General features: G+C 41.6%; 1 protein-coding gene and 1 non-coding gene across 7 annotated transcripts in view; both read right to left on the reverse strand.

The window, feature by feature from the left end:
* CALD1 (caldesmon 1) overlaps nt 1-26,576 on the reverse strand; it is a 183,085-nt gene that overhangs the window by 42,487 nt on the left and 114,022 nt on the right. The gene's annotated exons all lie outside the window — the stretch shown is intronic.
* Nucleotides 3,949-4,055, reverse strand: LOC116879147. The gene has a single exon (XR_004384977.1). It is a non-coding gene; the product is annotated as a U6 spliceosomal RNA (small nuclear RNA).

A 26,576-nucleotide genomic window follows, 5' to 3' on the forward strand; every position in this document is an offset into this window, starting at 1 on the left:
CTAGGCTACGCAGTTATCAGAGCTAGATTTTTAAGGATCTTTTATTACTACCAATAAAGAAATATATTAAAGTTGTTTTCAAAGTTCAAAACAAACAAGGAGCCAAAATACTTTCATGTTATTTTGAATCACAACATGCCCAGTTGCTGGCTCAGTCACATACCACTTGACTTTATAAGTGAAATTCCGTTCCTGCCAAATGACTTGATATGTGTGGAAATTCTTTGACTCTGAGACTTCCTCCATGAGCCTCAGTGGCTGCTCAGCTTTTGGGCCTCACCCACAGCAGCTCACCCTTCACACTACTCCCACAGGTTTATTACTTTTCGTTTAAAATGGACAGCAACTCAACTGTTTAATTTTTTCTGATTCTAAAAGTAACATACATTTCTTATTTGCTTAAACCAGACACTACCAGATGTGTAAAAGAGAAAGTGAGAATCAGCTCCCTAATCATACCACTCAGATATGGCCACAACTAACATGTGATATATTTTACCACACATTTGTTTTGCATGCATGGATACTTTTGTTTTTAACAAAGTGGGACCATGTTATACATATCATTTCATAAACAGTTTCTTTATTCATGACTGTTTTTAACAGATTTGCAGAATCTAATTTTCCACAGCAACACAGTATTCTGTGTATAGAACCACATAGCAATTATATGGATGTACTATTCTGTAACCTATTTTCTGTAGATGGACAGTTAGGATTTTTCCAACTTTATGTTCTTATAAATGAGGCTGCAAAGGACATCATTATAGATATGCTTTTATGTTCAGCTATTTATCTAGGAAAAATTCTCAGAAGTTAGCATTTCTGAGTTTAAGAGTATCTTCATCTAAAAGGCTTCTTTTAAAAAAAAAAGATTTTATTTATTTATTTGACAGAGAGAGACACAGCAAGAGAGGGAACACAAGCAGGCCGAGTGGGAGTGGGAGAGGGAGAAGCAGGCTTCCTGCTGAGCAGGGAGCCCGATGTGGGGCTCAATCCCAGGACCCTGGGACCATGACCTGAGCCAAAGGCAGATGCTTAACAACTGAGCCACCCAGGTGCCCCTAAAAGGCTTCTGATACATGTTGGCAAATTGCCCTTCAGAAAGGTATACAACACCAGCAACAGAAGGAGTGCTAATTTCACTCCAAGCAGAATTTGTCCAAAGGACAGGCGAGTATGCAGCATCTTTAATATACCAAGTGTTAGCACAACCTCTACTTGGAACTCAGTTAAAAACAAAATGTTAACGTTTCTAATCTTCTGCACACTGGACTTAAACATATTTGAAATGCTGCTGACCAGTAAAAATCATACCTAACGCCCACTGGCTTATAATAAAAGTATTCCAATCCCTTTGTTCCTTCTGTGAACCTTCAGCAGATGCCAGCTGAAAGCAGCCCAGTGGTATTCTGCTACTGGTCCCAGATGACTTGGGGCAGTGTGGGACCCAAGGTTCCTCAGAATCATCTGAGAATGGTTACACTATGTTTATTAGAGATTTAACCATTTTACTACAAGAAACTGGTAACTCACTAATGATAGGTAAGGCACCTCTATTAAATATCAGTTTTGATTGGCCAGAATCCATGGTTTTCCCACCCCTGCTGGGTGTAAGCAGGTTTATTATGGAGTATTATGCTTTGTTTCTGCTAACCACCTTCACTCGTCTCTTGGAGAATACCTGGTGAAAGACATGATTTATCTCACTACAGGAAGGCCAGTGCTGCTGGTAGCATCAAACATTCGGAATGAGCGTGTGTGCGTGTGTGTGTGTGTGTGTGTGTGTGTGTGTAAGAGAGAGAGAGAGAGAGAGAGAGAGAATACGTGTTAAAAAGTCTCAAAAGTCCATAAAAATTACATGATGTTATTTGATTGTGTCAGTGGTATGAAAAAAGGAGAGAGGACTGGCTTGTCTTTCATTCCCAGAACCAGCAGCTTAAAGGTTCTGGTGTTATAAGAAAAAACAGAGCTATGCAATGGGAAAACTTTCTTGGAATGCTGTGGCTTTCACACCAAAGACGTTTTAAGTTTTTACCATCAGAGCCCCACAGCCTCAGTATATTCAAGTAACAAGATAATCATGTTACATGCTGTGCCGTTTAGACAGAAAGTTCAAATAAATAAAAGTACTGCAGACATGGCAAATAAGAAAGTCGCTGAGGAATCAGTGTCTACGTTTGGACGGGCTGGGGTCTGCTAGAAGGGAGAAAGGCGAAGGGGCGAGGCTTGTGTAGTAAGACATTGGAGCAAGGCGCTAGTCATCTTGCCTCAGTATTTCCTTCACCCCATCTTCCCCATCAAATATTTCTCAAGACTTGCACAACACTGGCAAAATTCTTCTAATTTCACCTAGAGTATAGGCTGTTTCATTTTGTTTGTACCCTATGTTCCCCACAGTCTGAAGAGTATTGCCCTACTGCCTTTCATTTTGTCTTTTTTTTTTTTTTCCATTTTGCTGCTTTCTGATTTGAGACTACAGTAGATCCTTAAAATTCTTAAGCAAAAATGCTGGCAATGTATTTTATTAACCAAACAAGATCTCTTATCGGGAAGTCGGGTTTAAAAATAGGATAAAGAAAAACAAGAACCGTTTTTATGGAGTGGGGGAAGCTGATGTTACTGCGTGTTTAGGAGCACTGAAGACCTACAGAGAATGAAAAAGAAGTGTGGTTGAGTCTATAATGAGTTTAAATTTACTTATTTTATGTTGATAATCACAGTACTACTCTGAGAAATTAACTGGACAACCAAATAATCAAGTTTGGATTTGCAATCTTGCTATTGTTTTTTTCTTTTACATACATGGTATATATGATACAATTATTTTGCAACTTAACTTAATAATATATTTGATGATTTTCTAAATCAGTTCATCAAGACATAATTTATTCTTATCATCTACTGCACAGGAGCCCTCGGTTTATTTAACCATTTTCCTTTCGACAGACATTTGGGTTTTTCCTAGTTTTTCTCTGTTGCATATAGTGCTACAACTCTGTTGCATACAGTTCCTTCTTGTGCACGCCTTTTATAGGGTAGATAACTGGGAAGTGGAATAGTGTACGTTCATTTAAAGATTCTGTCCCATCACCCTTCATAGTAGTCACTCCAGGTGTTTCGAAGTGAGAATTCCCCATGCTCTGTCACTTCAAATAACCAAGTCACATCAGCATACATTAAGACAGCCCCCTGCTAACTGACAGGACCAGAGAAAATATTTAATCTTCTATATCTTGTATGGCAGTGGTTTCTACTATTTTAAGAAGGTGGATCCTTTTAAAATATTAAGAAGGGTGCCTGGGTGGCACAGTCGGTTAAGAATCCGACTCTTGGTTTTGCCCCAGGTCATGAGGTTGAGCCTCACATCAGGCTCTCTGCTCAGTGTGGAGCCTGCTTGAGATTCTCTCCCCCTCTGCCCATGCCACTCACACTCTCTCTTTCTCTCTCTAAAATAAATAGATCTTTAAAAAAGTTAAAAAAACAAAATATCAAGAAACATTAAGGTATCATGATAACTGCTTCTATTTTTGTTATTTACTAATAAAATGTTTTATAAAATGTCTATAAATTCAACAATACATAAAAGGGTATCTGTCTTCTAAACCACTGCATTTCTATGTATTTGAAGAACAGTTTCTCTCATACCTGGAACAGTTATTTATCAGACCACAGAACGTACAGGCATGGATATGAATCTGGGAATCTCTTCCAGTACCTTCACTACTAGAGAACCACAGGTGTACAACAAGAGATGACAAGAGCACCACGGAACTGACTCTGAATTGTCACCTTCAAAGCCTTTTGTTTTTCAACATCCCTCCTGCTAGTAAGCACACCCCACACAGACACACACGCAGACCCACAGGTTAAGTGAAGAAAGCCACAGAGAAAATAAAAGGCTCAAAGCACTAAAATGAGGCCTATTTATTAAAGAAGTTTAAAAAAAAAAATAAGGAATGTTTCACGAATTTGCAGGTTATCGATGGGCAGGGGCCATGCTAATCTTTTCTGGATTGCCCCAATTTCAGTGTCGGTGGTACTGAAGCCAGCACCGCTTACTAAAGACTTAAAGAGGTCCCCGTGCAGATCAGTGTCCCAAGTCTGTCTGCTTTCCTTGTCTGTGCCACATTGCCATATTTTAAAAAGAGAATACTGCACCTAAAATTCTAACAGATCGAATAAATTCACCTCCAGAAATCCTACCAGTAGTTCATCATTTGCAAATTCACAATAACATGTGGGCTGGTAGGGTCGGCTGAACTCTCAGATCTGCTCTCCCCAACCTGCAACCCACACTATTTCCACTTTCACACTTTCATATAAGGAGTTGTCTGAGAGAAGGTGGTGTTGGTCGGGGGGAGATTCCAGTTTGTAACTGAGACACTCAACCACAAACGTGATCCTGTCCACAGCATTCTGCAGCTCTCCACTCCTCACAGTAGCCAGATTCAGGAGAAGGCCTTAAGGAAAAATGATTTCTTTTTTTTAAAGAAAAACTTCTTAGTCAATTGCTTTTGTCTGATTTCCCTCACTCTTGGTTCTATGTCATTGTCTTAACCTGTGTCTTAATATGGGATCCAACTTAAAGAGTTAAAACCTCTTGTGGGTTAAAGATGTATTCAACTATTAGGAGGCAAAATGACGCATACATACTTTCATTATTCTTTTCCATGTACCAAAAACCCTGGTGACTTTCTTTCATAATATGAAATGCAAGCAGAATCTCTAAACATATCCCATCAGCTCTGTGAATTGCTCAAAAGCTCTTAGCAAACTCTCAGGCAATGCTGTGATCAGGAGGGAAAATCCAACCTACTGAAATGAGTCATATTTGCCCCAGAGATTTACTGTATGTTCTAAAATTAAAAGAAGTTTATAGCAACATCCCAGGCTCTTAAATATCATTTTGTTTATATGTGGTGTCTGCAAAATGCTGTGGTTGCATTTAATGAACATAAAGTCCAATTCTGAATGTTTCCCCCTTGAATTCCTTAAAGAAAGGCATTAAAAATGACAATGGAGAAAAAAATCAAGTAAATAAAAAAAATTTTTAAGGCAGAGTATGTTTAGAAATGGCTTAATAGGGGCGCCTGGGTGGCTCAGTGGGTTAAGCCGCTGCCTTCGGCTCAGGTCATGATCTCAGGGTCTTGGGATCGAGTCCCGCATCGGGCTCTCTGCTCAGCAGGGGGCCTGCTTCCCTCTCTCTCTCTCTCTCTCTGTCTCTCTCTCTGCCTGCCTCTCTGTCTACTTGTGATCTCTCTCTGTCAAATAAATAAAATCTTAAAAAAAAAAAAAAAAAAAAAAAAAGAAATGGCTTAATAGCTAATAGTCAATTGGTCTGCTAGTAATCAAATTGAATAGAATGAAAGAAAAGTTCCTCTGATTTAGAGTACATATATATTTTAAAATATTGTTATCGTTTATTATATATTTATATATTATTTATTTTATAAATCTATATAATTATATGGGGTTTTTGGTAGGGAAAGAAGGTAAAAATAAGCTGTCATCATATAATTCATTGCTGTATCAGTGGTGTGCCTTTGGCCAGGGTGAAGGTATATAGTCTTACTCTGAAAATTACTCTGAAGAAATTTACCCAGGAAGAGAGGTATGTTCTATTTCAATTATTCCCTTTCTCTACCCCGAACCCTTCCCCTAACGCCTTTATGAGAATTACTACAGTTTGCATAGCAATGGTAAGTTCTAGATCCCAACAGTAAGACACTGTGTGCTGACATCCTCCAGGGCTCTGATACATGTCATCGCTGACAGTTGTCACCCTCCGCCTTCCACATGCTTCATACAATGGTGACATTCCATAATCACATGAGTTTTATAACCACAGACCACGGTGCAAAAACATGTGCCAAGGAGCGGAGTAGAAAACAGCACCAGACAGTGAAAGATGCAAACCCCTCCACCTTGCCTCCCTCTGGGTTATTTTAATTATTATTAATTATTATTTAATTATTATTATCAATTATTACTCTCCTACTTCTTTTTTTTTTGGTAGTTTCACTCCCAAGGTATGCATGCCTCAACAATTTATTTTATTTTTTATTTTTTTTTAAAGATTTTATTTATTTGACAGAGATGACAAGTAGGCAGAGAGGCAGGCAGAGAGAGAAGGAAGCAGGCTCCCCGCTGAGCAGAGAACCCGACATGGGGCTCGATCCCAGGACCCTGGGATCACGACCTGAGCTGAAGGCAGAGGCTTTAACCCACTGAGCCACCCAGGTGCCCCAACAATTTATTTTTTAGTTTTGCCTTCTTACAACTTTATGTAATCATACTGTATACATTCTATGGTTAGTTTATTTATTTCTTTTTTTTTTTTTTTAAGATTTTTATTTATTTATTTGACAGAGACCGACACAGCGAGAGAGGATACGGAGGCAGGGGGAATGGGAGAGGGAGAAGCAGGCTTCTGACTGAACAGGGAGCTGGATGTGGGGCTCCATCCCAGGAGACTGGGATCACGGACCTGAGCTGAAGGTAGACGCTTAACAACTGAGCCACCCAGGCGCCCCCTACGGTTAGTTTTTCACAAAACTATGAGTTTCTGAGATTCAACTATGTTTATGTGAACAGCTGTAGTTTAGAATGATAGACAAGGCACAGGGTTTTGCAAACATTTCTTGAGGCTGGAATTTCTATCTAAACTCTTTATTCAACTGGTACTATTTTCTTTTTGAAAGTCCATAGATGACTCCTGGGGCAAATGATACATTATATGTTAATAAAATAATTTTAAAAAGAAGTCCATAGATGGTTAGTGATATTCTGCAGAACTAAATGAACAGAATCTGGATTTTCTTTCTTAACGAATTGCTATTTTTTAAAAAAAGATTTATTTGAGAGAGAGTGAGATAGAGAGTGCGGGGCAGGGTGGTAGGGGCAGAGGGAGGGAATGCCAAGTTGAGGGGGGAGCCTGACTCGGGGCTCGATCTCAGGACCCCAAGATGATGACCTGAGCTGAAATCAACAGTCTGATGCTTAACGGACCAAGCCACCCAGGCATCCCCACTGAATTGCTATTTTTATCACAGTTATTTTTGAAAGGAACAAGGCATCTGTCAAACCTATTTAGTACAGATTTTGGAGGAATAATTCCATGACAGTTTCCTGAGATTAAACTAAAATCTATTTTGTCACAGACAGGACTGACTTTGCATCCCTCCCGCTATCCCGCCCTGTTAAAACAATAAGCTTGGTCAGATCCAAACAGATCACCGTTTCATTTATAAATGTTTGGAAAGTGTAGGTATGGAAAGAGCAGGTTGATGATGGACAAGATCTACTTTGTTCCTCACTTGGTTATTAATGTTGAACTTTGGTCAAAATGAATGAAAAGGAGTGAGAGAAAAAATTTAAGTGGCCAATAAGAGAATTAAAATAATCAAACTTTTCTTTTTTTTTTTTTAAAGATTTTATTTATTTATTTGACAGAGATCACAAGTAGGCAGAGAGGCAGGCAGAGAGAGAGAGAGAGAGGAGGAAACAGCCTCCCTGCTGAGCAGAGAGCCCAATGCGGGGCTCAATCCCAGGACCCTGAGATCATGACCTGAGCTGAAGGCAGAGGCTTAACCCACTGAGCCACCCAGGCGCCCCTCAAACTTTTCTTTTCCTCTCTTTTAACTCTTATCAACTAGTATAAGACATGACTAATAGAGATAAACCCAATTCTGTGTTTTCATTAAGTATGACCTTTTCTTCATCCCCAACCTAGGATTCTTTGTTTACCAAGAAATATTAAATAATAAGAATCTTAAATAAATACAGCCATTAATAAACTTAGGCCTTTTAAAATGTCAACCAAAAGTAAAATCTGACTTGGGGCTGTTTCCTGACCGCTGTATCTGTTTTTTTTAAAGATCTTATTTATTTATTTGACAGAGAGAGAGAGAGGGAGAGAGAGCACAAGTGGGGGGGCAGCAGAGAGAGAAGCAGGCTCCCTGCTGAGCAAGGAGCCTGCCATGGGGCTCGATCCCAGGACCCTGAGATCATGACCTGAGCTGAAGGCAGACACTTAACCGACTGAGCCACCCAGGCGCCCTGCTATATCTATCAATTAAGACAATCTTGCTTTAATGTGCACAGTAGATATGGACAAAAAAGCTCAGCTTTAATTTTTTTCAAATACAACATATTAAAGCAATTCAGACCCAGGTGTCTGATTGGCAACACTACATTTTACCAGTCCTTTCTTTTGCATTAGGTCTGCACCTGGATATATAACTGGCTTAACAACTATCCCAGAGCAGGGTGCAGGGAGACCCCCACATTCCCCCACCAATTTGAAGCAACCGTATCTGACCGTAGATACATATACAAGCAGGTTCTTTTCATAGCCAAAGACTCCTAGGAACAGAAATTCCCCTTTCCAATGTAACAATACGAACTCATGTTAGATGAGTCTTATGCTTAGTGTCTAGAAATTCAGGTCTTAGCCCCAAATTGAAATATTTGTGTGGTGTGGTACAAAGGGCCACCGTTTCATGTGGTGGGGCTTCCAATGATGGTACTGCTGTCACATTGGTAAGCATCTGACAAAAGGAATAAGGCGACTGGAAAAGGAAAACAAGATGTCCTTAAAGTAGAGATTACAAACCTGTGACTAATGAAAGGGAGTCCCTGAAAGGAGCAAGTAGGATTGCAGACGCGCTCATGGAAATGGCGCACGGCCTGGGGATGCTGCTAACAGACGTCACGTGTCCTGTGTCAGCGGAGAGGACTCTCCCCAGCCTCTCCAGACAGGCAGTGCTTACTGCGGGAAAATTCATGGGTAATGGATTTTCATAACAGGCCTTTTATGATCCTCTCCTCCTCCAAAAGTACCCTCTGGAGCTTTTCTGCTTCCACTCTCATTTTTCTTAATTAGAAAAAGACTTACTCTTCATTTCCTCTTGCCCGTACTCCCTGTTGGCTCTACTTCTTTCCGTTCGGCGGCAGAGCCTCCCATCTTCCTCCCCCTTTCATGCTTCCTCTCTTCCTCAGAAACAGAAAGCTCCACTGTACTGATAGACAGGACACCGGACCATTGTTTCCAGCACCTCTGCTGAAATGCATGAGTGTCACTCTGGCAAGAAAGCATATTTTCGGGTGGTGACTGCCTCCCTGACCCCAGAGGTATTGCACAAACGTACCTAATGTCCAGCTGGCGAGTAGCTCCCCTCCAAGTGCTAGAACTGCAAAGTTTTGTTTACAGGGGGTAGCAAATAGAAAGACAAACCTTGAGTGGAGACAGGAAATGGAAAATGATGGGCCAAATCCTGGATGTTTGGCTCTTTGGAAAGAACATTTATTCTTGCAGAGGACTTGGGAGCCAACCATCGCTAATGGGTCCAACCTCCCTACTGTTGGGAAAAGAAGTCAAGAAGTTTGCTCTGCACTTGGTAGATCATCTTCCTAAGTCAACAGAAACCTTACCTAACACTGGGCCTGCTCACTGCAGAGGGAAAAAAGCAAATACCTATTTGTTTTGACCTGGTTAAGAGCCAGCCTGACCAAACCAAACCACATAAAAACCTTCCACGCTTAAAGACTCCCTTTGAGTTAATAGAAGACCCCTATAAAAATGAGAACATTTTAACAGAGCAATATTAATAATGAAACCTTCATTTGTGTGGGTTAACTGAATTACAATCACCAACAGCTTAAGAATCAGACAGCCAGGGTTCCGAGGGAGGGAAACACGGGCATTAGAGACATTCTGGAACAGTACTTAAAATTACTTTAGGGTATCTGTCACATACCAGCGGATTTCTATCCCAACAATAGATTATTAACCAACAAGGCTTACGCTGTCTCTCGACTAGATACTAAAGCAATCACTAGTTCCTTGAAACTGTTACCTGGTATACAAGGCACTGCTTTCAGTTGGGGAGATAACTGACTTTACCCTAAAGATATCCTATTCTCTAACTACAAATTACAATGTTATAGCATCGGCATTGGCTTGTAGGTTTCTAATCTTGTATACATTCCTCTCCCCAATCAAACTGGTGATCCATGTGAGACGTAAACTTTGAGGGGAGGACAGTTAAATTTGGGTGGGACATCAGGGTGGGGAGCTGTGGGCAGCAAAAGGGGCTGCCTGAGGGGTCTAGATTCTGAGGATGATGTGGTGATTCTGGGCCAGATGGGAAGGTAGGGTCTTAATGTGTGGTCATGGGAAACTGCAGATGGACCCTTGGGTGGCCAGAATTAGGATGTCCATTCAACAGATATTTATTGATCATCTACTCTGTTGAAGCCACTGAGAAGGAAACCAAGATGAATTAAACTTCTGAAAGGAGTTTCTAATCTGGTAGGGAAGCAAGACCTCTGTAAAAATACAAGAGCAGATAGAATGTGGAAATATCATAGGAGACTTACTGATACAGTGATGTAGAGTTTAGAGGAAGAAGCAGGCTTTGCTGGCTGAGGGATGAGAGAAGGCTTCATGGAGGAAGTGGTATTTGAGCTGGATCCTTTGGGATTGGGGGTAACAGAGGATGGAAGAGGCCCCACCCACATACAGAGAGCTCAAATGGTGAGGTTGTGGAGTCAGGAAATATGGACATGGAAAAGCAAACACTTGAGTCTGGCCGGGGCTTGGAGTGCATGAAGGGCATTAGTGAAGGTCCAGTTGTGCTTGGCAGACCCAGAAAGAAAGACAGCTCCTCGTTAACTGTAAGAGTAAACCAAACAGTTTACAAAGCTTAAGGAGAGAGGCTCCTTCTGTGGCAGAGGCCCCAGGGCAGCACACAGGGAGGATTTTCTAGTTTCAGACTCCACTCTGGGTATTTCATTTACACTGCACTTTTCCCAGGAGATAAAGGGCCAGCTCCCCACATTTTAGCTCCATGCATCTCAGCTATAAGACGAGTAGACTCTGACCATCACTGACAACACACTGTAAAGGATTTTTCAGGAGCCCTAAGTTGGGACTTCCCAGTTTTTAGAACAGCATTTCTGTCCTCTCTTATTTTTGTCACCTTCTCCACTGTCTTGTACTCACTTTGCCCACAGAGTTAAATCAGATTTTCACAGATTCTGCTTAGAAATCAGGTCCCAGGTAAAAAAAATCCACAGATGTGGCGAGGCGATATTAGGACCATGGAATGATTCAACGAGAAGGTATTTTGGAGGTTATTTTCAACCCAAGCTCCACAAGGCAACCTAGGGTCTAAGAGGCGAAGTGATTCATACAAGTAATTACAAAGTCAGGACTAGATAGATGCAAGTCTATGTAGTTGCCATCATTGTTGTCTTTCTCACCTATGACATGACACCGTATGGGCTTTCTTAGGGCACTCTGTAGATCAGCAAATACCTCCATCCTCTAAGCCAGGGACTGGCAAACTATGGCCCAAGGACCAAATCAGCCCACATCCTGTTTTTGTAAACAGTTTTACTGGAATGTAGCCATGTCCATATTATCTGTGGCTGCTTTCACACTTCAATACCAGAGCTGAGTACTTATGACAGAGGGCATATTTGCCACAAATTTGAAAATGTATACAATCTAGTCCTTCAGAGGAAAAGTATACTGATCCCAGATCTAACCCAAGGGTCTCAAAAAAATTTTACAGTGTACTCCTATCAGTTAAAAAATTAAGCAAACACACACACACACACACACACACGTGCACTGGTATATTTATAGTGCTATCATACATGTTTTATAGATCTATAAAACAAACAGAGGGGCGTCTGGGTGGCTCACTCGGTTAAGTGTTTGACTTCGGTGCAGGTCATGATCTGGCGTTCCTGGGTTGAGCCTGACATTGGGCTCCCTGCTCAGCGGGCAGCCTGATTGTCCCTCTCCCTCTGCCCCTCCCCTTGCTTGTGCTCTCTCTCAAACAAATAAATAAAACATTTTAAAAAAAGATAAGTAGATTCAAACGGAAAGAACATATTATTGGCTTGGCATATGGGAGCATGATATGAATAGATTCGATCTCCCCACCAAGCGTGCAGTTTGATCAAAGTAGCTGAGAAGATTTACGTCTGTCCTGATGTCAACCAGTTGTTCATCTGAAGTAATCCAAAGGTGTTTTAGTTTTACATCTTTAGGAAACAGCTTCAAATCTACTGAAATGCTTCACTTGGGACATTTTTTAAAGATTAGAAAATGTTTCCAAGGTAGGTGTGAAGCTCTGATCATACTGCTCGGATATACCTCTGATTCTTCTCAACAACAAAATCACAGACAATGGGGTCATTTTTCAAAAGACCTCTCCGTGGCAGGAGTTTCTTCTGAAAAGCAGTTACACTCCCCCTTTCTGTTGGAAATTCGCCTTCAGTGAAAGGAACAAGTGAAGTGTGTGGCTGAGGAAGTGAGGGCTCGCATGCGCTCCCCGCATCTGGGACAGCTCTGCCACGTTCTCGCTGTCTTTTGGGCTCACAGGATCAGTATTACTTTCCACCTGAAACTTCTGCAGAAATTCTCTTTTTTTTTGAAGTCAACTCTACCCCCAATGCAGCGCTCAAACTCACGACCCAGAGATCAAGAGTTACACGCTCTATAGACAGAGCCAGACAGCCGTCTCTGTAGAAATTCTTTTAAGTCCAGAATTCCAAGTCCATTTTCTGAAGGTTTGTTTCATTTAAACTAGATAAGCTATATCACCTTCAAATCCACTTATCCAGTTACAAGTCAGCTGCAAGGAGTCCCAGTGTGCGAAAAGGCAGGGGCTGTCCTCCCCTCTGGGGGTGGGAACTCTTGCTCTTCCCTCAGGACCAGTCACATGTGGTTGGAAAGACGGACCGAGTGAAGGTGCCAGGGCCAGAAAGCATAATCACTATTAGTCAAGCTTCATTTCCTGTTCTTTTAACTTCATCTCATACTCTCTTGCTTTCTTTCCTTTGATCAAGCTTCTACTCAGAATGCCCTTTCCTCCTTTCCATTTATACCTGGAGCGATCTTCTCTATCCCTCAAGCCCAGCTCAAAGGCATACACTTTTCTGTGAAGTCTTACCAGACATAATGGAAGTCAACTGGAAGGAACTCTTGGCCTCCTGTGAAATCTCTGATGTCATTTCAGACATTTGTCACATATTGCCTTGAAGTTATTTGTGTATCATCTTATCTCTCATGTCATGTTTGTGGAAAGCAAGAGTTGCGTTTTATACATATTTTTAGCTCTCCTCCTAATGTGCCTTGCATAAAATAGGCATTTAATAAGGTTGGTTTTTTTGTTGTTGTAATTGAAGAAAGGCGTACGGCATAAAGCCCTGAGCAAGGGCAATTATGGAGGCTAATTAACAATGATGAAGCCCAGTTCAGTTCCTTGCAATGTGAGGTGAATTGCCCAAGTTCACATGGATTTCTCTGAATCAGACATGAAAAGGACAGCTAGGCCAACATGGAGCCATTCAAAAGTTCTAGAGTCAAATATAGAACAACAGCGGTGCCCAAAAGGACAGATCAATGAAATGTGACTCAGTTTCATGACCAAGGAAAGACCAATTAATTCTCTACTAGGCTCCAGAGTATTTACAAAAAATTAGTGTTATTTTAGTTTATCAATGGGCGAAGACTACTCCAAAGCTTGTTCCAAAGGTGCACTTTTTTTTTTTTTTTTTAAACAACAAAAGCACACATAGTGGGGTCATTTTCCAAAGGCATATTCAGAAGCTTTGTGGGTTGCCAAGAGCAGACGCTCCATACTGGCTTGTGAATATGTCAGGAAAACCTGGCCATGCCTGCTGCCATGTTGCATGGCCCATGGGGTTTGTTCTCTGATCACAATTTCTAGAAGCTGAAAACTGATCATTCATTGAGGGAAGAAATAATCTCTCAGGTTTAAGCTTCAATACTATGAAGTGATGGAATAGAGCTATATTAAACCAATTTAGGAATGACAGTGACAGCCCCAAATCTATGGAGACAGAAGTGGGTTAGCAAAAAGTACAGGAAGTACAACTTCAACTATTAACATTTCTGTCAATTCCTTTCCACCGGAAGTTGTAAGCAATCACCAGTCAAAGCCTTCTTGCCAATGTCTGCCTGGGTAGATACCCACAGAATTTTGCTCTTTGGTCCACAATGCAAAAGTTTTAATACATTTATTGAAAATCTGTTTCTCATTTGTATACTACTTTCTCTGTAGGTGGCATTATGTTGCAACTACATACAGAAAGTCCCCCTGAGATAGAGCTGGAAAATGTGTTTTCCTAGTTAAGAAGAACCAAATGGTTATGGACAGGAAAGATATTTGACTTTTGAACCTAGTCAATAATCTGGGGCTAAAGTCAAATTGAGTCAACTGGTGTTTTCCAGGTTGACTGGGGACCCTGGCTAGCTTTTAGAGCTTGTATGTGAGTGTGTGCGTGTGCACACCTGCCATTGGCCTATCTCTATTCTTGTCAGATGATTGGCCTTGGCTTGGCTCATGAACAGAGCAGATGTTCTATATTTTCCTGCTACTCGAGGGTATGTGTTTCCCTCATAACCCCCTTTGTACCATCTTCCCTTGTAAATGCCTTATATCCCTCTATATTCTCTCTTCACACTACCAAGCCTAGTGTTGGTTTTCACCTTTTGCAATGTCTGTGGAAAGCAAAAATAATTCAGTACAAGTAGGTGAACCAAGCAAGTTTGATTTAGCTGTTCCTTTAGAAATATTTTCAAGTGCTCTTGAAAAAATATTTTCAAGTGCTCAAATTGAAACTGATTCTGTCATTCTTTGGCAATTTGTTAAGATAGCCCAAAATAGCTCATTCCATTGTATCATGGGCTGTCTTGTCCCTTTTACATTTAATATCAGAATTAGGCTTTTTAAATCAGTTTAATAAGAGACCTAAAAGAACAGTTCAATTTGGTTATTAAGTATCTCAGAATAAAATACTGATTATTTTTGATCCAGACATTAGTAGCCATGACTTCAAAATGACATTGTATTATAGACTTGTGCTCTCTAGAGTTACACTTTGAAACAAAGTGCCCAATGGCCCTTTGTAGACTCCATTTTATTTGACCTCACAGAGGCCTTTGACACTGTTGGCCATAGCTTCCTCTTTGAAGCTCTCTGCCTACCATTTATTTTGTAGTTTCTTTTGTGTCTTCCATTGGGTGTCTTCCTTGGCTCTATTCTTTTCTTGTTCAACATACTTGCCCAGGCCAATTTCATCTATTGTAATAACTTGTTAGTCAGTTTTAAGGTGATGATTTTCTAATTTATCTTCCTTGCTCAGCTGCTCTTCTGAATTTCTAAATGACCTTTCTTTCTTGGTAATGAAATTTCCAGTAAAGAAGTTGCGAGCAATGAGTTATTCTGGATATTAATCTGTGACTCTTCCAAAGTTCAAAACTTCTCCCCATGCAGGTCCTGCACTTCCAGATCCTATTTGTGAAGACAGATGGTTTCAAATAATTTTTTTAAATTCCCCAGTCATATCGTTCTATCCTTGCCACAGATGGCAATTACACAATTTCAGGATGTAAAACTGACTTACTATTAAAAGAAAAGCCAAATAAAGAAGCATTTATTAACTAAATTAGATATCAAGGAGTGAATAATCTCCATAAAAAACAGAGAAAAAATTAAGATTATAACTTCACCATTTGACACTGGAAAAGATACACTGTTTTTTTAATTTCACTTCTTGCACGCAGGAGAAATGAAGTGTAGACAATAACCATGTGTCTAGGAGTTGATTTTAGTTGAAAGCACAATTCCCTACTGTTAGGCTTAAAACAACTGAACTGAACCTCCCAATCTGAGAGGAAACCTGTCTGACCTGTTTCATATATATACTGTATTTTCTTTAAAGCCTTCAAAACATCAGAAAGAAAAGGAGCCTGGTCCTGCCATCTGGGGGCTGGATGACACAACAGAGGATACATTCACAACACTGGTTCTCAGCCTTGGCTATGCATTAGAATCACCTGGGGGAGCTTTTAAAAATCCCTCTGCTCTGGGGCACGTGGGTGGCTCGGTCCAGTAAGCGCCCAACTCTTAATTTTGGCTCAGGTCATGATCTCATGGTTCTGGGATTGAGCCCTGTGGAGTGCAGAGCCTGTTTGAGATTCTCTCTCCTCTGCCCATTGCCCCTCCCCCCTGCACGCTCTCTCAAATAAATCAACCTTTAAAAAAAAATCCCTCTGCCCAAGCTGTGCCCCAGACCAATTAAACCAGACCCGCTGGGATTATGATCCAGGCATTAAAGCTCCCCAATTGAGCCCAGTGCACAACCAAACTGAGAAACACTGATTCATAATGAGTGTCTTAGGGAGAGCTGGCGGCAGCTGCAGTTATGTGAAAAGGCAGTGTAGAGTCATTCAGAAAGGAGTCGTGGAGAGAGAAGCCATGGGCAAGTATTTAGAGATCAGAGAGGAAACGGATGGTGCCACTCGCCCTTATGATCCTAATGCCAAGTTCTCTTTGTGTATTTTTTGAATTGAGGTATATCAGTATTTATAAGCAGAATGCAGGTGTTACTTAATATTGTGCAGATAAGTTTTTTTACACTTATTAAACACTGATTAAATACCCCGAGTGATATATTCCTTGTTCTCCCTGTTGACCAGATTTGATGGGGTCTGATGCCACCTTTGCTGGCTGGTGGCGGTCCCTTGGAGGAGCAGGCCTGGCAGCTGGGAGCATTTCACCTCCTCTCACGATAAAGACATGACATAACCCCCAGTTTCCTATTTCTCCCTATCATGGATGATTTGTGTCGGGATGAGGATCGTAAAACTCAGCTCAGGATCTGTGAGGAAACAATTCTTACAGTCTGTTAGGGAATTCGAACTGTAAAAAGAGAATTCGGTCGGGAGTCAGCCCAACCAACAGGGTACCTGCCAAACCACACCTTATCCTCCTCAATCAGCAAAAATATCCTCCACCGCCTGACTCCTCTTACCTCAGCAACAGGAGCATGTTCATTCCCTTATTAGGACACTGGCAGTGGCCAGTGAGCCGCTCATGTCTGAGGCCCAGGAGAGTCTTCTAGAACATGTGCACTTCATCAAAAACCAGAAGAGGATAACAGGCACCAAGGGAGGGGACTGGAAAAATTAAACCCTCGCTGTATGGGAGAAGAATCCATCTTGGTAGGCCACAATTATGGTTTTGGATTAAAAAAAATTTTTTTTTAAGGCCAAACCGAAAAAAACCACAATCCTAATTTTTTTTAATGCATTTCTTTGGAAGGGTGTTTTTGAAACTCAGAAATGCAATCAAAGAAATTTAGGTTGAAAGCTTCCATGGAGCTGAATATGTATCATCAGCGAGTACCTGGTCTTAACCTCTGAGAAGGGCTGTCCCAGTTCCAGAGCAGATATCTGAACACAGAGGTGTCATTTGCTTTTTTTTTTTTTTTTTAAGCTGAGGCAAAAGAAAAGCCCTGTTCCTTATGTCTTCCTGCTTCTCTTCTCACCTGTCTACAGGGATGCCCTCTCCCTGCTCTGACCTTCACCCTACTTTACTACCTTTCTCCTCTTCTCACTTGTACAACCATCCAAACTAGGTTTTGTCTGTGGTATTAGTGAAAGTGGGAAGGACTTCCTGTCAAAACGAGAGGTTGCCCTGTTATAATCTGTGTCAGCAGGGCCGTCCTGTTAATCCATCCTGTTTAGTGGCTAAGCTGTTTTCCGAGCCAACTCATGAACTCAGTCAGATCTATCCAAGCAATAATGGATTACAATTCTAACTTCCTGTAATTTACAAAACACCTCCATCATGTACATGTTCTAGTGATCTTTAAAATACCAGTGAGATAAACACTATTATCTTTTCTACTTCACAGTTGAAGAAATAGGCTTGGTGGTGCTGAGCGATTGCCTTCAGAGCTAGGACATCACTAATCAATTGGGGCTTTTCTTACTGGTACTCCTTTGTCTCAAAGATGTGTCATAATATCGTGGTGTTCTGCTCAGATGAGTTGCTCTGATGCCTGCCAGAGAGAACTGAAGTCCTCAAGTTCCCCCAGGAACCTCTACACAATGGGTGTACAGGCCCCTGGGGGATTGTAGGAGGCCCCAGGCCCCTGGGGCTGTTGCTAACAACGATCTCTGCTAAATTTGACTCCTTGTTCAAGTTGTAGGTAACACGTCTAAGGCTGAAAACGCCAAACACAACAGCTATTGTCTATTTAAAAATAAACATAACACAGGTGATTTAAAAAAAAAAAAAAAGAGGTGGTGGGGGGGAAATACCAGACTAGCCAACCTTGACTTTGAAAGAGTGAAGCAAACAAATTGTTTAAAATGACGAGGAAGCTTATTTAATGGTGAGAACTCCCATCTGTGCGGGCCTTACTCGGTGCCAGGCAATGGGCAGGATCCATTTCATCTAACCCTTAAATGGTAACACTCAGGAGACATGATTACTCCTGTCTTACAATCTAGATGAGCAGAGCTGACACAGAGCAATCAAATCACTTTTTCAAGATAAGCACATCAGATTTTAGCCGCCTTCTGGCCGAGCCCAAGGTTTGGGTTCTTTGCACCACTACAACTCACCACATTCCATTCCTCTCCTCAATTCTGATTGTGACAAGACAGGATTTAGAAGTTAAGATACGGAGAAGTCGTTTGGAGATTTTTTTGCATATAACTGGCATAAGAAAGTCATGTGATATTAGTCACAATGAAATGAGAGAGTTGCTAGTTTTATGGGAGTCTATGTCTCCCACTGGGGGAAGAGGCGTACTCACTACCTCTTTGTAGACCTCGGTCTCAAAGGGAGAGTTATATTTAGTGGAATTTAGTCTCCCGGGCTGGCTATTTAAGGTAAAGGGTCACGGATGATCCCAGACCCTCTGAGACCACTCCTCTCACCCACTTCGGCCCTCTGTGCCCGGAGGAGAAGCTTGCTCATCAGGCAGGATCTGATGTCCTATTACAATTGCCGCCAGCGTCTCCCACGCAAACCCGAGGTTAGAGCCGTAAGAGCACAGGCAGGGGATAACATCCGTTACATGCAAAGCTGGAGAGAGCAAGGGAACCACCAGGAGCCGCGCAGCCTGGGGCCAGGGGCCAGTACTTATGCACATCCAGGCAGGGAAGAGGTGGCCAGGCCAGGGAGTCAACCTCTCTGGCCTCATTTTCATCTATATAATGGAGGTCGTGGTACTTATTTTGTAGTACTGTTTCAGGATTAAATGAACAACTATTTGAAAAGTACTCAGAGCAGGACTTGGCAAATGGTACGTTCTAGATGACTGTTAAGCGTTTTTATTAACTTTTTTTATTATCACTATCCTCCTCATGATATGGGATATAGGTTCTGTGCTTGTATGTATCCCAAAGCATGCTGCTGTTTCCAAGCATGAAGGGGATAACTGGGCAGAAAGGTTTTTCTAACTTGAGAATCTTTAACTCCTTTTCAACGCACATAGTGACATAAGAAAAGGCTCCGAAATGCAGAAGAAAGCAGGGGAGGGGTCTCATCTTGTTTGTATTCCCTTATTCCTCTCCTAGTGACTAACTTTTCTCTGGCTTTCTATTTTGAGGAGAGGAGGGTGGAGGGACAGAGCTGAGGCTAAAAATGTCCAATAAATGGAATGCCGTTTATCTCGCATTTTCTCTGTCGCACTCATAATCCATGTCACTTCTCATTAAAATGCAGATGGAAATTTATCATCAGACAGCTTTATCGTCCCATGCCAGAAAATGCACATGTCCTCCTAGAGGAGGATAATCCCCTTCTCTAGTCATCTCTGGGGCTGGCTTAACACCCAACCTTAGTGAAGAATTGACGGTTCAGAGCTTTACGTGTGGAGGTTGGTTCTGACTTTCACTGGAATGGCTTTAGACCGACAGCCTATCAGTGGAGGACCCAGATGTCCTCACTGCCCCAATATCCTTCAGCCAGCTGGCGTTTTAATTATCCTGGAAAATTATCCCTCATATTGCTTATGAATTAAACTAGGAAATGTCATGTTAAACTATTTTAAATCTTCCAGTACTTGCTATGGATTAAACTGTGTTCTCTAAAAATGATGTCGATGACCTACATCCCTTGTACCTCAAAATGTGATCTTATGTAGAAATAAGGCCTCTACAGAGGTAATCAGGTAATGCTGAGGTCACTGGGGTGGCCTTCACCCAGTGTGACAGGTATCCTTATAAAAGGGGGAAATTTGGATACAAAGAAGGACATTCATGGAGGGTAGACTATGTGAAGAGAGACAGAGTGTCACGTGAAGGCAGAGATTAGACTGATGAATCTACACACCAAGGGCTGCCAAAGATGGCCGGCAAACCACCCGGGGAGAGGCCTCCAAGAGTCTCCCTCACAGCCCTCAGAAGGAAACCCTGACAGTTCTGTCAAGCCACTCAGGATATGGCAGTTTTTTACAGCAGTCCTAAGAAACTAATATAGCATTCCATTTAAGGATTGAATGATTCTACTTCATTAGCATTTTTTTTTCCACAATTTCCAGCATTTTCCACTGTTTATTTAGGTGAGTGGTTCATTACATGGGGCCAGTATTCCATCTGATCTCTTAAAATACCTTCTATTGCAACTTGTAAATTTATCCTCTTAAATGCTCAGTTTCTACCTCTGCTGTGTTCCTTTTGCTCTTCTGGTATCTGAGGATCTTGGTTAGGGATTTACCTGCAGCTCTGAGGGGGACTTGTGAAACCCTGGCCTTCTTGGGCTCCTCGGGCCAGCTGGGTGACGGAGCCTCGTTCCCGGGTGGGGAGGGGGGTGGATATTTGACATGATCTCTCTCCCAGCCCCGACATCTTCAGATACAGGAGAGGCAGACTCATAACACTTCCCTGGGTCAAGTCTGATGTTTAAGTAAGGTCAGAAATTTTAAAAGTGATTACAGAAGAGAAGGAGAAAGTGGAAGATTAATCTTTCCCATTATTCTAAGCCCTTAGGGATCTGGCACGGTTCAATCTATGACTTCAGGACTGTTTCCGTGGGGATGAGCAGAGGCTGTATGTACTTCCTGTCTGCCCTTCACTTAGTGAGGTGAAAATGAGAGCTCCCAGCTAGGCTTGAGTCTGAGGGCCTTTTGCCCCTTTGTGATTAGGAAAGTGTTCACTACTTAGCAAATACCAGAATACCGCTGTCATGCTAGTCCTCTCTTAGATGCTCTAATTTGCCCAACTTCTGGAAACCTGCAAACTTTAAAATAGAAGTAGTGGCCAGGTTTGTTGCATTCAACTCTAGGAAGTCTGTATACTCACTCTATGGGCTGACTTGTGTCTGCTCCAAAAATATGTGGAAGTTCTAACCCCCCAGTACCTCAGGATGTGACCTTATTTGGAAATAATACTTTTACAGACACATCAAGTTAAGGTGAGGTCATTAGGGTGAGCCCTAATCTGTCTAGCCTTCTCATAAAAAAGGGGACATTTGGACGCAGAGACACACAGAGAGGGAAGATGATGTGGAGAGAACTAGGGAGAATGTTGCATGAAGTCATGGAAGCACTGGGTCTATGTTGCCACAAAACAAGAAATGTCTGGGGTTACCAGAATCTGGAAGAGGCAAGGAAAGATACTCCCACTACGGGATTCAGAGGGAACATGGCCCCAGAGATACCTTAACTTCAGACTGCTAGCCTCTAGAATTATGACAATTAGTTTCTATTGTGCGAAGCCCCCCAGTTTGTGGTACTTTGTCATGGCAGCCCTAGGACTGTGTTTTTGTGCTTATCCAGAAGCTACCTGAGATTCATCCCTCTGGCACCAAGTTCATGCCGATAATGACCACTGTCAATCACCCCCCAACCCCAAAACCTTTCTGAACACTTACTAAGTGCCAGGCACTGTGCTAACCATTTCACACACGGTTTCCTCTTTTTGTACGTGAATAAAACTGAAAAAGTCATCAAGATTAAGTAATTCTCTCAAGGGCACACAGTTAATAAGAAGATGTGATGAGAACTGGAATCCAAGTTTATCTGGATTGTGAAGTCAATATTCTTTGTTTATACTTGTGAGGGTCACTTAAAGACTGCTGGCATTCGAATCTCTCGCCAACAGATCCCTACATCTTACTACATCCTCCTTTATAATGTGTCCAGTTTGTGCCAAGTCGGAAAAGTAGTAATTCAGTATTTTGCCCCAAAAGTCCGCTTTTAGCAAGTTTCCTTTAACTTCAGAGTTATCCAAAGTATAGCAGTATGGGCTTTTTTTTTTTTTAAGATTTATTTATTTATTTATTTGAGAGACAGAGAGTGAGAGCACGCATGCGCGTTGGGGAGAGGCAGAGAGCAAGAACCCTCGAGCAGACTCCTCACCTTGGGGGGGTGGGGCCTGGTTTCACAACACATGAGATCACGACCTGCGCCAAACCAAGCGTCGGATGCTTAACCAACTGAGCCACCCAGGTGCCCCTGGGTTAGCTTCTTTACGTAGTTAGTAAATGGAGCAACTAAAATCTGAGATGAAGAGTTCCTCTGATTCTTCTGGTGTAGATGGATGTTCTAGTGCATACAGGTCAATCATAAACCGAATTCAGCTGCCTTTTGCCCCAGCATCAGTAGTTCGGTTGACGTAAAGATATGAAGTCACCCGTCTTCTGGGGGCTTTAGGAAGGGGGTGCTCAGAGGGTAGGGTGTTTGCATAGCTGGTTCTTTTACTTTTCACTAAACCTGCAAGGAAGATATTATATAGTCTTTTTTTTTTTTTAAACAGATGAAGAAACTTAGACATAGTGAAACTAAGTGACCTTCCCAAGGTCACACACTTAGTAATGAGTAAAGTCTAAACACAGATGTGGGAGTCAGGATATCTGGCTCTTAATTTCTCATCTATCAAGAATGTGCCCACTTTGTACCGTGATAGCTGTGCCTGCCCAAGAGCAGGTATGCTGAGACCCTTTCCCTAACCAGCAGCAACGCTTCACTCCAGAAAGGTTACTTGCAAGGTGGCAGAGGTGAGTAAAAGGTTCCTCTTTACTTTTTTATTACTTTAAAAAATATTTATTTGCATTGAGAGAGAGTACAAGTAGTCAGAGCAAGAGGGAAAGGGAGAAGCAGGCTCCCCGCTGAGCAGGGAGCCCCATACAGGACTCTGTCCCAGGATCCTGGGATCATGACCTGAGCCAAAGGCAGCCGCTTCACTGCCTTAGTCACCCAGGCGCCCCAACAGGTTCCTCTTTAAAGCCATCCCTTCTTCTCCAAAGGTTCAGTATGCCTCAGCACCCCCAGGCCTCACCTGTTCATTACAATGTTGTGTGAATACAGTCTTTTTCAATTCAATGCTTAAGCATACCACACAAATGTATTACATAGCTATGGAGAGTATGCAGAAGCTACAAAGGTCATGATATCAGCTTAAAGCTAGCTTTAAAGAGTTGCTCAAATTTTATGCCCTTTATATATTTTTTTCTCTGGAATTCACAGGGTAGTTATGAGCTATGGCTTATTGCTGAACTGTGTAAAGAACGTTTTCACTCTTTAGAGAATAAGAATGTCAAATCTATTTCCTTCTCTTTGGAGTGAATGTAGTCCTTATTATATTACTATTTGATTTGTCCTCTGTTATGTACAAAGTGAAAGAGATGGTATTTTGGAGAACTGAATTCTAGCAAAGGTGAGTGTAGAGATTCCTTGTAAGGATCAGAAAGCAGTCATGGAGAGATAAAGAAAAGATATGGAGAGCTAATGAGACAGGCTGAGCTAGCATGAAAGGAGCAACTAATAGGAATTCGCCAACACAGAAAATATAAGACTAGAATATGAGGCTTTAAATAGGAACATCACAACCTAACAGATGCATTCTCATCAATGTCTGTGTGACATGAGGTTTACAATAAAGTTGTAAAGAAAAAGGGAAAGATCAATGAGAAAAGTGCCATATTTCCTCTAGAAGTTTACTGTTTTAAACCCTTCGTAATAAAATTATCTCCTTTGCTGGTTACTTTTGTTTAATGTCTGTTGTTTTCAGTTAAAAAAAAAAAGTAGTCTTATAAACTGTAGAAATTAGTGTTTCTAAATCCAGCAGGCTGGAGGTGATCCTATCAGTCAAAGCACACAAATGGGCTCATGAGACGAAAGCCCATTGACCACCAGTTGCTTCCTTGGTTGTGTAACTTTTTCTGGTTACAGAAATGGCAGAGGAGGGAGGATGACCCAGCTGAGCTCTTAAATACAAACCTCGTTACAACATCACAAACAAACACCGCTCTGAGATTTTCATTTATGAAATTGCATAATATTATAGCCCATGCACGATCTTCTTCCAAGTCTATAAAGAACAAATGGTCCCTCCAAGTTGTTCCTCTGATATTAAATTTTAATTGGGAAAAACAAGGCTATTCAACAATAACTTGCATTTGTTTTGTTCTTAATATTTTCCGTATACTTTAATGCACGTCACTGTAGTGGATGACCTTGCCATCCCGCAAGTCACACAGGGCAAGCATGACTATCTCCATTTTATAGCTGCACGCTGGCAACTTGCAGCAGCTTGCTTGGGATCACAGTGCTGGTCACCGGGGGAGCCAGAATCCAGACCCTCTGATTCCCCTCTGAAAAGCCCCTCCTTGCGCTGACTCCTGCTGCAGGAGCCAGGTGGTCACTAGGTTGGCAGAGCTTCCTAAGCTGCCCCGAGGGAGCCAGCTGTCCCAAGACCACATGATAGGTTCAATGGTTTTTGAACTCAGTTTGTGACTCATTTGCAGCTTCTGAAATCTATTTAATGGGTCACGACCAGCATTTTTAAAGGAAATTAAAAGGTACAGAAAATATTAGAGGGCAAGAAACTCAGTATCTTGAAAAGGTATGTGCACTCCCATGTTCACCGAAGCATTATGCACAATAGCCAAGGTATGGAAATAATCCAAGTGTCTGCTGATGGAGGAATGGACAAAAGAAAATGTGATTTTATATATATATGTATATATATATATACACACACACATATATATACACACACGTGTGTGTGTGTATGTGTGTGTGTATATATATATGTATATGGTTGAATATTATTTGGCCTTAAAAAGGAAGAAAATATTGCCCTTTCCAATAACACGGATGAACCTGGAAGGCATTATGCTAAGTGACATAAACCAGACAGAGGAAAACAAATATTGTATGGAATCACTTACACGTGGAATTAGAGAGAAAAAACAGGTCAAACTAGAATAGTGGCTGCCAGGGTTTGGAGGGTGGGCGAAACAGGAAGAGGCTGTTAAAAGGGTGCACACCTTCAGTTAGATTAGAAGATAAATAAGGTCAGAGGATCTAACATGTAACACGGTGACTATAGTGGATAATACTGTATTGCAGAACTGAAATTTGCTGAGAGAGTAAATCTTAAGTGTTGTCACCAAAAAAAAAAAAAAAAAAAGGAAAAAATAAAGGTAAGTATGGGAGGTGATGCACATGTTAATTCACCTGATGGGGAACTCTTTCACAATGTATACGTCTATCAAATCAAATCACCACACTCTATGCTTGAAGGATATTTTAATTTTATCTACCAATTATACCCCAATAAAGCTGAAAACAAGAGAAATTGGCAATACAACTTAAAAAAAACAGAGAAATATAGGGTTACCTGGGTGGCTCAATTGGTTAAGCATCTGACTCAGGTTGTGATCTCCAAGTCCTAGGATCAAGCCCCACCTCGGGCTCCACACTCAGTGTGAAGTCTGCTTGAGTTTCTCTCTCTCCCTCTGCCCCTACCCCGCTCACACGCTCTCTCTCAAATCAATCAATCAATCTTAAAAAAAAAAAAGAAGAAGAAGAAGAAGAAGAAATATACAAGGGGATTGTACATAGTAAGAGTGCATACTGCTTTGTCAACTATTTGTTTCCAATACATTTCTGTGTTTGTATATACATATGATACTGAGTCACAAAATGAACTTAAGTTTATTGTACTTCAGTTGTTTTAAGTAGAAGTTAAAAGAAACTTGTATTTCTTGCAGATGGTCAGAGGAAAAAAAGAAAGAGGAAAACACTAATGTAGCTAAGGCTGATGAGGCAGCCAGACTGCTCTGCGCGCAGCCACAGCCAGGAGCGGACTGGGGAGTGTGTGAGTCGTGCAGGGCAGGAGGGCTGAGAAAACACTCCTACAGCCCCACATTGGGTGAGAGGTTAAAAGACTAGATCGTCGTGAAGCCAGAACCTGTGTTTTGTCCTTTTTTATGTTCTTAGTGCTTAGTCCAGCACCAGCAACTGGCAGAGAAAACCTTCAATGAATATTTGTTGAATGAATGCATGGAAATGAGTAAGGTTTACAGAGTTTTAAAGGCTCCTCTTAAAAATTCAATTAGGCTTGGAAATTAATCCAAGCAGTCCTACATTTATGAAAAGCTTGTTTCCAAACCTTAATTTGCAAATTGGTTTTTGGAACTTCAAATATCATTATACATGGCAGTTGGGAACTCAGGCCAGCCCACAACCACCTTTTTAAGCCTGAGATGTATCTAAAACAAATACTGAGAAGCAAGGCTGCCTTTCCTTGGGAAAAACTCATCCTCACCATTCCAGTTGGGAATGCCAGGAGCAAATGAGCCTCCAGATGGTAGAGGAGCACCTCCCCTGACCCCATTCCTCTGACCTCAGCTAGCGCTGCCTCTGCAAAGCCATTTTTGATGGGCTGGGAGGCACATGAGAAACGGCATAAACTGAGACTCATTTCCTATATAACTTCCTATTTT

The sequence above is a fragment of the Lontra canadensis genome, unplaced genomic scaffold (assembly GCF_010015895.1).
Source record: "Lontra canadensis isolate GAN:19392208 unplaced genomic scaffold, GSC_riverotter_1.0 scaffold2, whole genome shotgun sequence".
Classification (NCBI taxonomy): Eukaryota; Metazoa; Chordata; class Mammalia; order Carnivora; family Mustelidae; genus Lontra; species Lontra canadensis.